We start from the raw sequence: 11,116 nt of genomic DNA on the forward strand, positions 1-11,116 counted from the left end.
AAACACGACCGATACACGCGGTCAACAATAATAGATTCACCCACGGGTGTAGATACATAAACAGAAGAACTCAAAGAATCACGGGATACGCCCAAATACGGGGAAAAATAAGATGACACATAAGAATAAGTGGAGCCTGGATCAAATAAGACTGATGCATCTTTATGACAGACCGAAACAATACCTGTGATAACAGAATCGGATGCAATTGCCTCTGTCCTAGCAGGAAGGGCATAGTATCTGGCCTGGCCTCCCCCTTTAGGGAGACCCCTACCTGTCCGACCTCCGCCTCTAGCTGGCTGTGCAGGTGGAGTGGCAGTTGGTGTAGTAATCATGGCCTGAGAAGCCTGAGGGCCCTGTGGAATAGGTGGGGCCTGAGAAATCTGTGGAGGTGCACCCCTCCTAAGTCTAGGGCAATCCCTTATAATATGACGAGTGTCATCACACTCAAAACAAGCCCTCAGAGGAGGTGAGTGCTGGGACTGGCTCGGGCCTGATCGACTAGACTGCCCGCTGAAAGCACCCCGTACAGGAGGTATAGTAGACACTAGCAGTGCATTATATGGAACCTGGGGTCTGGGAGTAGCCGGAGTACCGCTGGAAGTTGAAAGTGCTGAATGAATAGGATGGCTCACATAGCCTCTACCATGACGGGTTGCAGCTGGGGCACGAGAGTTGTTATACGTGCTAGAATCTCGAGGTCTCTTAGCCTCCCTCTCTTCTCTCTCCCGTATCCGCATACCTTCCAATCTCCTAGCAATTGACACCACTTGTTGGTATGTTATTTCCATCTCCAGTTCTCGGGCCATACTGAATCTGATACTAGGATGGAGCCCCTCAATAAATCGGCGAACCCGCTCTCGAATAGTAGCAACCAAGGCTAGTGCATGCCTAGCCAAATCACTGAATCAGACCGCATACTAGGATACAGTCATGGAACCCTGGTGCAACTGCTCAAACTTCGCGCGTCATGCATCTCTGAGACTCTGAGGAACATATTCCCTCAAGAATATATCTGAAAACTGAGTCCAAATGAGTGAAGCTGCCTCAGCCGGACTATCCAACTCGTATGACCGCCACCACTGGTAGGCCTCTCCTCTAAGCTGGAATGTCATGAAAGAAACCCAATTGGAATCCACAATTCCCATAGTACGGAGGATACACTGACATTCCTCAAGAAAACCCTGAGCATCCTCTGAAGGTGGGAGGGCAGTACTTCTTATACCTCTCGAGCCTGAGTTTCTCCCCCTCCGAAACTACTGCCCTAGCCTCGGGCATAACTGGGACAACTGGCTGCACTAATATAACCTATGGAGCATGGTCAACCTGGGCCCGTGGCTTTGGAGTACGGGCGGCGGGTCCTCCCCCGGCCTGAGATGTGGTAGGAGCAAGTGGAATCAACCCTGCCTGAGCTAGAGTGCCAAACATGCTCAAAAACTGGGCAAGAGTCTCCTGAAGTGCAGGGGTAGTAACAGGCGTCTCAGGTGCCTGCTCTCCAACTGGAGCTACTGGTGGTTCCTCTGCAGCAGCTCGTGCATGTACCCTGGCTGCACCACGTGGTCTTCCTTGACCTCTGCTTGGGTGTCTGATAATCGGATCCAGCTGTGTGTGTCCTCACCATCTGGGAGAGAAAAGAAAGACAAGAATTTATAATTTCGAAGTCAACAATTGCGCACGATAAAGAATCAAAGAAGTGAACATTTTCCTAACAGTTCCATAGCCTCTTGAAGATAAGTACAGACGTCTCCGTATCGATCCGCAAGAATCTACTAAACCTGCTTGTGACTCATAATACATATGAACCTAGAGCTCTCATACTAACGTGTCACGTCCCCAAATTCCCTCTGCAGGATGTCATGATGGCACCTAGTCTCTAAGACTAGGTAAGCCTATCAATGCGGAATAACTGAATATAAACTGAAATTTAATCCTTAATAACTGAATAAATAAGAACTGTAAATTTAACAATTACAACTCCCAAAATACAGTAGAAATAAGTCACAAGCTTCTAATAACTTATCCTCAATGTCTCTATATATTAGAGTCTAAAGAAAATAAGAAAGACAACATAATAAAGAAAATGCGGAGTCTGCGGACGCTGGCAGATATCACCACGGGAGCCTTCACATTTAATTTTAAAGAAAATATTTTTCTCGAAATAGCATCTCGCATTTTAGCCACCCTTATCACACCGCATGACTTTTAGTAGTTCCCCTACTAGCCACGCGTATCAAGCCATCCTTATCTCACCGCATGCGTTTCAACACCCAGACCTTATACCACCGCATGCGTATCAATATCACAATATATCACAATTTGCACCTCAAGTATCCAAATAATTCAACTTGCCAAAATAAATCAACAACAATAATATTTTCCACAATAAGGAGCTCACAACTCAATCACAATGAGTACAAAATCTCACAAAATATTTAGGAATGAATAACTCAGCAAAAATAATATTTCACAAATTAAACACCTTGTCTTAATATCAAAATTTTAAATGTAAAATACTTCATTTTAATAATATTTAAATGAAGAAATCCAACCTTCAAATAATGCACAGAATAAAAGAAACAGAGTTTCAACTAAACAGGTAAAAATACTTAGTAGGAACAGGTCAGGCAAATTTAAAATATAAAAATATATTAATGATGATGAATATAACATAATAAAATAATTTAGTTAATATGAAACAATGATCCACACAATTTAAAGACATAATCTTCCACATTTAGCCCGTGCACACACTCGTCACCTCGTGTACACGACTTTCAACACATCAAAATTTTTATATCAATACCAGTCCTAAGGGGAATTTCCCTCACACAAGGTTAGACAAGTCACTTACCTCGAATCGGGTAATTCTTTACTTTGTTGTGCCTTTGCCTCGTGAATTGGCCTCCGAAAGCCTCGTATCTAGTCACAATTAATTCGATTCAATCAATATAAATTATTGGAATTTATTCCATATGAAAATATAAATTTTCCAACAAAATCCGAAATTTAACTCAAACATTGCCTGTGGGGGTCACGTCTCGGAACCCAATAAAAGTTACAAAATATGAATGCCCATTCAACCACGAGTCCAACCATACCAAAATTACTAAATTCCGACCTCAACTCGACCCTCAAATCTTCAATCTAAACTAAGAGGTTTTCACAATTTTTCAACTCAAATCACCAATTAAATGTTAAAAACAACCATAGATTCGGGTAATTTGACCAATATTGAGTTAAGAACACTTTCCCCAATATTTTTCTTGAAAAATCACCTGAAAATCGCCTCACCTAATCTCTTAAAATCCAAAAATGAGTAAAAATGGCCAACCCCCGAATTATATGTTTTATCCAGGTATTTTCGCATTTGCGGACCAATTGTCGCTTCTGCGGAGTCGCATTTGAGACCACATTTCCGCTTCTGCGAAGCAGCACTGGACAGCTTCCTTCGCACCTGCGGACAATGGTCCGCTTCTGTGCAACCGCAGGTGCGACCTCGCCTCCCGCTTCTGCGGTTCGTTCCATCGCAGAAGCGGCTTCGCTTCTGCGGAGCTCTTTCCGCTTCTGCGACTCCAACTGGGTATCCCTTTGTCCGCTTATGCAAGCCACAGCTCTCTTGTGCGAGTCCACACCTGCGTTCAGTTCCTCTACAGGTGCGATGACACCAAAAGCTGCAAATTGCAGAATTTGCCCAAGTCCAAATATTGATCTGATTTCGATCCGGATCGCACTCGGGGTACTCGGGACCCTGTCCGAATATACCAACAAGTCCAGTAACATAACAGGACCTACTCGGAGTTTCAAATTACATCAAACAACATCGAAATTACGAATTGCACTTCGAATCGCACTTATGAGTTTTCAAGTTTCAAATTTACAAAATTCGTGCCGAAACGTATTAAATCAAGTCCCATTGACCCCAAATTTTGCACACAAGTCATAAATGACATAACGGACCTATTCAAATTTCAAGAATCGGATTTCGACCCTGATATAAAAAAAGTCAACTCCTCGGTCAAACTTCCAAACTTAAATTTCTATTTTAGCCATTTCAAGCTAAATTTAACTACAGACCTCCAAATAATTTTTCGGACATGCTCCTAAGACCAAAATCACCATACGGAGCTATTGGAATCATTAAAATTCTATTTTGAGGTCGTTTTCACATAAGTCAACATCTAGTCAACCTTTTCAACTTAAGCTTTCAAACTTGAGACTAAGTGTCTCAATTCATTCTGAAATCTCTCCGGACCCAAATTGCCTACCCCGGCAAGTCACATAATAGTTATAAAGTACAGAATGAGAAGTAAATAGGGGAATGGGGCTATAACTTTTAAAATGACTGGCCGGGTCGTTACAACCTCCCAAAGTACAAGGAATTGTAAAACTGCGCGGATCACCAAGTTTCTGTTAAAGCTTATTTTGAAGTATAGCACTACATTTTTCTGTAAGCTTAACCACTGAAACTTCTTCCAATTTTCTTTTACTTGACAAAATATCTTTAAAAAATTTAGCATATGCCGACATTTGCTTCAAAGCATTTGTAAAAGGTATGTTAATGTGAAGCTGTTTTAAAATTTCTAGAAAGTTTGAGAACTGTTTGTCAAGCTTTTCTCTTTGTAGCATTTGGGGAAAGGGGAGGGGTACAAAGTGAGGATTCGTCATCAATTCATTTTCTTGTACCTTTTTTTCCTTTATTTTTTTGTTCTTTTAGAAGTTCGGAGTCTCTTTTATTCTCACCTTCATTTACCTGTTCCATTTCTTGTGGCTTTCCTTGTCTATCTGCATATGGATTATCAAGAGTTTTACCAGACCGCAAAGAGATGGCTTGGAGATGTTCCTTTGAATTTTTCTCAGTGTTACTTGGTAGAGCACCTTTTATTTGTCCAGACATGAGGGTTGCTAATTGGCTCATCTGAATTTTTAAATTCTTGATTGTTGAATTTTGACTTTCAACTTTCTCGTCTGTAGCTTTAATGAATTTGTACATCATGTCTTTAAGGCTTTGTTGATGAGCTCTTTGGGGCTGTTGTTGATATTGCTGAAAATCTTTTTGCCCTCTATTTTGATTTTGAAAACCAGGTGGTCCTTGTGCCTGCTGCTTTTGATTGAAAAATCTTTGAGGATTTTCAGCACTATTTAGGTTACTCCGTTGGAATCCCGGATGTTTTTATGCCATAGAACTACCGAATGGATAACTGGTTCTATAACTAATAGCATTTACGTGTTCTTCATTTTGTGTTGAAGCTTGGCACTCATGATTGGGATGATTACCTCCACAAACGTCATAGTTCTCATGTTGAGATGATGATTGGGTAATTTACCTGAAAAGCCTCAACATTTTGTGTCAGAGTTTCAATTTGTTGTGCTAATGAATTCCGAGCCTCAACTTGATTGACTCTTGCTGCTTTCTTAACAATCATTTTGTCTGAGGGCCATTGAACAATATTTTCTGAATTTTATTAAGCAATTGCATGGATTCTGTAGTGGTTTTTCTCATTATGGATCCTCCTGATGTTGCGTCAATTACATTTTTAGTAAAGGGTTTAAGACCATGATAAAAAATATATATGATATCAGTATCTTGGATACCATGGTGTAGAAATTTTCTTAACATTGCTTTTAATCATTCCCATGCTAGGAATACAGGTTCGAAATCTGTCTGCATAAAATTATTGATTTCTTGCTTTATTTTAAATGTTTTTGCAGGTGAAAAATATTTATTAAGAAATTTTCGAGTCATTTGGTCCCATGTAGTGATTGAACCTCTTGGCAGACTTCACAGCCATATTTTTGCTTCACCTTTTAATGAAAAAGGAAAAAGCTCAACCTGATAGCGTCAGTTGTGACTCCATTATACCTGCGAGTTTCAACTAATTCAAGAAAATTAATTAGATGGGTGTGAGGATATTCACTCGCATCACCAGTAAACTGACATGACTGTTGAATGGTTTGAATCAAGCCTGTGCGAATTTTAAAGTTGTTTGCTGCAATTGGTGATCTTCTCACACTTGATTCTCCTTCAAAATGATTCGGCCTTGCATAATCTCCGAGTATTCTGTCACATCGTGGAGTCACCTCATCGGACTATTCTTCCACTTGATGTAATTTTTTAATTTATGAAAAGAGCTAGCTGATCTTAAAAATAATAGTATGATATTGTAGAATAAAATAAAAATTAAAAATATGGAATAAAAATTAAAAATATGAGAGTTTCACAAAATTTCTTTAGCAACACTGATTCAATTTTGTGAGTAGCTAAATCATTTCCTTTTACCGCACAAGTAGGTGGTAATATGCTCATGTAGGTTTGAAGTCCCGTCATACTTTGGCACTTCAAGTATTTTGAACCGCTTCGGGATTAGTTCTGGTGCCGCACTCGGCTTGTACGGGAAATGAGTATGCTTCTTCGAGTCCGGGCCTTTCAATACTGGTGGCGCGCTCGGGATTTGGTCCATGCGGGCATTTAATTCACTCAGAAATTGTAAAATTTAATTCTTGAACGGGTCGTTCTCGTTGTTGAGACCGGATCCGCTCCCCCCAGCCCCTTCGGAGCCAACTTCACCCCAGGAGTGTTGTTGTCGACTCTTTGCGTTGTTTGGTTTTCAGCAACCCTGGGAGGAATTGGATCTCGTCTATTTGCATTATTCGAAACCCCCGATAGTGCCTGCTTCAGCTCCGTCATAACCTTATCATGCCACGTGAGATGGCCTAGAATGATCGCACGTTGCTTTTGCAGGAATCTCACCGCATCCACGACATGCTCCTCGTCAGCATCATCGGGAGTTGTCTCCCGAATCTGTCAAGGGTACTGCCTGTCATGCACCAGCGTAGCGTCATTCTCCTTATTGCGGGTGTCACTGATTGAATCCTTGAAAAGAGGCTGATCCCCTCGAATTTCAGGGTTGTGCGTGTTGTAAACAGTGTTATCTGCCATTTTTTGTGATTTTTTCTAAGATAAAATAATCAAATCACGTTAGTAAAAAAGGCAAGGATCAATTTAATTGCACGACTGTCTAGGCCCCACAGTGGGCGCCAGACTGTTTACCCGTAAAACGGTACAGTTGAATTTATACATGGTTTCTAGACAAGTGAACTAATTTGATCCTGAAATAATGCAATAATTGAATAAATGTACAATACTTAGCCTTAAAATGTAGATGAAACAGCAGAGATGACAGTTCCGGGAACAAAGTTTTCGGGCACAGCAATGATGAGATCAAAAAGCTGGAAAGTAAGATTGTATTAAGCATTGTATAGAATGTAGTGTAAGTTTAGCTAGAAAATTCGTGTCTTTTACAATGATAACTGGGCTCACTATTTATAGTTATGTCTAGGGAAGGATGTCCTAGGATCGTTCCCTCCTTTAATGTCAATTATGAGGGTCATTGATGAAGATGTAACGGTGAATATAAATGCCAAATTCTCTGTAACGGGCCGTCGCTCTTAATGCTACAGAATATTCCTTATTAAATGCTACCGGGCGCAGAGCATTTAATACACCTTTATGAATGTTATCCCTTGCGGTGACAAGTGGAATGGCTGTGTTCGGTCTTCGGTCATCCCCGTATTGGGTTCCACGTGTCTTTCCTTTAGATGACCACATGTCATATCATATTTCACCTTATACAATCACGGCCCAGAAAAATTCCATGAGGAGTCTTTGCCTTCTGAATGGTATGAGAAAGCTTTCTCAAAATTAACAAAATTGAACCACTTGCTAAAGAATGTGGACTTAGTTAATGGTAAGCTAGTCAATGTTAATGATCGCGCGAGAGTTTATGATGAGAGCTTGAAACAAAAGATGACTACTTTTAAATCACTGGCTAGGACCTTTGTTGGGTGTCCGTCAATGCAAGAAAGGATGAAGAAGAATGTGTTGGAAGCATTAGTTGATTCATAATACGACCAGCCTGTGTATTTCAGTAAAGCTAGCGAGAGGGAATCGATTACCATTGATTCCCTTAGAAAAGTGTCAAACTTCTTGATTGTGTCTGCTCAACAAAAGAAGCTTGTCAGGCAATCAGTATGTGCACAGGTCACAAAGTACCTGATATGGACAGGGGTACTCGGGGAGATATTGATTGGACTGAAATCTGAGATAGATTTTCTAAATAGTAGGTGTCCGAGTAAAGAAATTAAAATGGCGCAGCAAATAGTTGCAACTTGTCAAAAATTTTTAGAAAGTGCCACTTCTTATGACCCTGAATCCACTTCATGGATGCGCCTCGCACCTGCCAAAGGCGCGGAGTCACCCACTTCTCACAAGTGGGAAGATGTTCTTGAAATGTTTCTCGGCCTTATTAATTGCTTGAGTGAAGAGACAAAATTAACTTCGGAGGTTAAGAAGCTTGAGGCCATGAAAGAAGGGCTTTATCAGATTAGGGATGTTCTGATAGACAAAAGCGTTGGATATAAGGAAACTCGCCACCAGGAGAGTTTAGTGCACAAGAAGTTGAGTAAAACATTGGGTCACTCATCACGATGTGTGTTCACACTTCTTCTTTATTATATTTATGACAACATATGGGATATTGAAGTTGAAGTTTGTTGAGGACTTTATGCAATTGGTCGCGGGGATAAATTCCATCTGTGCATGGGAAAGATCTTAACATCCAATGAGCAGAATATACTGCAAAGTGGGGTAAAGCAGCTAAGAAGAGTTCTGGGGCTTTTCAAGTTTGTATGGGAAACAGCAGGAATGAAAGGCGACCTAGAAGTACAAGGCCATTTATGGTGCATTGGTGCGGAGAATAAGTCATTTACCTCTTCATTTCCCTCATCCAAAACTGTTCTTGTTGCATTCTATTTGTTGCTGATGCCGGGCTTGTATCGTAGGTTAGTACGGCGCCAGATATCGTAGGTGAATCTCTTTCGAGTGGGATTCACCTCTTCATTTCCCTCATCCAAAACTTTCAAGGCTTAAATTTTTTTGGCCATTCTCATTCCCTCTTCGGTCATTGAGTTTATAGTTTGATCTCCATATGCATAAACCTCTCTACCTGCACAAGATATTGGGTATGTTGTTGTATCTCTAGATGCATAAAAGTTACTCTCCAACTGTTTTTTATTTTCTAGATAATTTCTCAAACTTGTCATTTTTATCCAAATCGTGTACTAGTCTTCATAGTCAACCAAATAGTTGATGTGCAATGTGTCTTATTGACATCATAGTTTTTAGTGAAAGGCATTTTGTCTAAGTGGTATTTCACCATACCTATGAACAAGACATAGAGTTGGGTTGTGCCATAACTGTTTGGTCCAAAAAAAACATGAGATTCTCTCAAAGACGAGAATAATGGGAAGGAAAAGGCTAAAAGTAATTAGAATAAATTTCAACAGTAGACTAAGTAATTCCATCCTCAGTCCTCACGCCCAAATATAGAAAGGCAAACAACATAGAGTTACTTATGTCATGCAAAATCTAAATTAACAAATTGGAGTTCCACAAAACTCTCATTTATTTAACAAGTACAATAAAATTACAAACATTGGCATAGAATTGTAAGGGGAACTCAACGAATTCACAAGTACACAATATTAATGCCTTGAGTGAAACACTTTTGTTGATGACTTGAGTAGGGGCCGCGCGAACGCAGGCCCCCGCTGCCACAAATTATGACATAGGCTCGACCACTTGGGCCGACCTTAGGCGAGCACCCCTCCAAAGTGCAATGGAGATCACCAACCTAGGCCATGGGTCTTATTGATCGCCCATTGACCCTGTCCAGGTAAGTATGTTCCCTTGATGCTCCTCCCTATGCTTTTATATCCCTCCAGCTCTTGGTTTTCCTTTGTGTTAGCCGATATGGGACATCTTGTGCCTAAGCTATCTTCTCTTTGAATAGGATAAGCAGTGTTTAGATCCTAGTGATACAAACTCAGTTCTTTTAAGTCCTCTATTGCCATTATACTAACCAGTTTGGTGTAGCTAATCTATCTTTCATACCAGATGTCAAAACTTATGGAATTATAGCATTTGGTGCAATCCCCTAACCACATTGCAAGGATCCTATGTTTTCCATAACACAGTACTAATTTTTTATGGAATTCGCTCTGCTCAATGCTAAGATCCTACGTCCTTTTTCTTGGATGGAATAGATGCTTAAATATAGGAGTTGCATTGATATGTGGTTATGGCATATGGAAAGAGGGCTGTTAGACTGGCATTGTACAGTTCTGAGACTGCAATTTCATCAACAATGTTTTTTCATTTTTATTCCTAAGTAATTATCTTTTGATTTTTTATTGACGGATTATCATGTTTGTTTAAGTCAGTACTAGTCTTCATAGTCCACCGCTCAACCATTTAGATGCGCAATGTTCTGTCTTATCATTCGTGTACAAGATTGAAACTAAAATTGGTGGGACACTCAGTTAAGAAACCCCTTGGAAAACTGCAATATTCTTTAGTGAACGGCAAAAAGAATAGTTAGCTCTCTACTCATCGCAAGGCTGTGTGGGATGTATAGATGATTCGCTCGCCTTTGTCTTACAATATAGGTCGGATGTGCACCCGTAAACTATTTTTATATCCACATACAGTTGAGATTTACAACTCCTTAATCGTAAAAACTATAGCTTCCTTTCTTTCACACAATTAAACACAGATAACTAAGAAATGAAAGAAAGCCAGAAAAAAGCTAGATGAAAGATTAATTTGGAATTTAAATAAGTTATTTTCAGCTAATTCAAACAGGCTGTGTGCTACTTTAATACTGAAAAAAGTTAAACATACGCACGCAAGACTGAAACTAGAATTGTAGGGGGAACTCAAAGAAGAAAACCCCTCCAAAAATAGGCGTATGCCACTGAATGCAGCGCGCACACAGTATTCTTTAGTAAAAGGCGAAAGAATAGTTCGCTTTGTGCTCACTGCATGGCTGCGTGAGTTTTACATTAGCCAGTGCCTCCCTTTTTATGTTGTAACAAAGTCTGGTTTTACTCTTTATGTTCGATGTGGTACGTGCATCACTCTTTTTCCCCTCAAAATATATTTCACTCTCCTTTTTTTCTTTTGTTCTTCTCCTTCTTCAGCAGTCTTGCAATTACCTACTGTATGGTTGAAAACTTATGCTATTCGGCATGATTTGTAATCTTATATTTGATTTCTCGT

At 40.1% G+C, this 11,116-nt stretch overlaps 2 non-coding genes across 2 annotated transcripts; both read right to left on the reverse strand.

The window, feature by feature from the left end:
- Positions 1 to 9,578: 9,578 nt before the first annotated feature.
- LOC138898308 (U1 spliceosomal RNA) lies at positions 9,579 to 9,739 on the reverse strand. The gene has a single exon (XR_011410776.1). It is a non-coding gene; the product is annotated as a U1 spliceosomal RNA (small nuclear RNA).
- Positions 9,740 to 10,768: 1,029 nt separating this feature from the next.
- On the reverse strand, positions 10,769 to 10,885 carry LOC117277401 (U5 spliceosomal RNA). The gene has a single exon (XR_004507698.2). It is a non-coding gene; the product is annotated as a U5 spliceosomal RNA (small nuclear RNA).
- Between the last annotated feature and the right edge of the window lie 231 nt (positions 10,886 to 11,116).

This window comes from Nicotiana tomentosiformis, chromosome 8, assembly GCF_000390325.3.
Source record: "Nicotiana tomentosiformis chromosome 8, ASM39032v3, whole genome shotgun sequence".
NCBI lineage: Eukaryota > Viridiplantae > Streptophyta > Magnoliopsida > Solanales > Solanaceae > Nicotiana > Nicotiana tomentosiformis.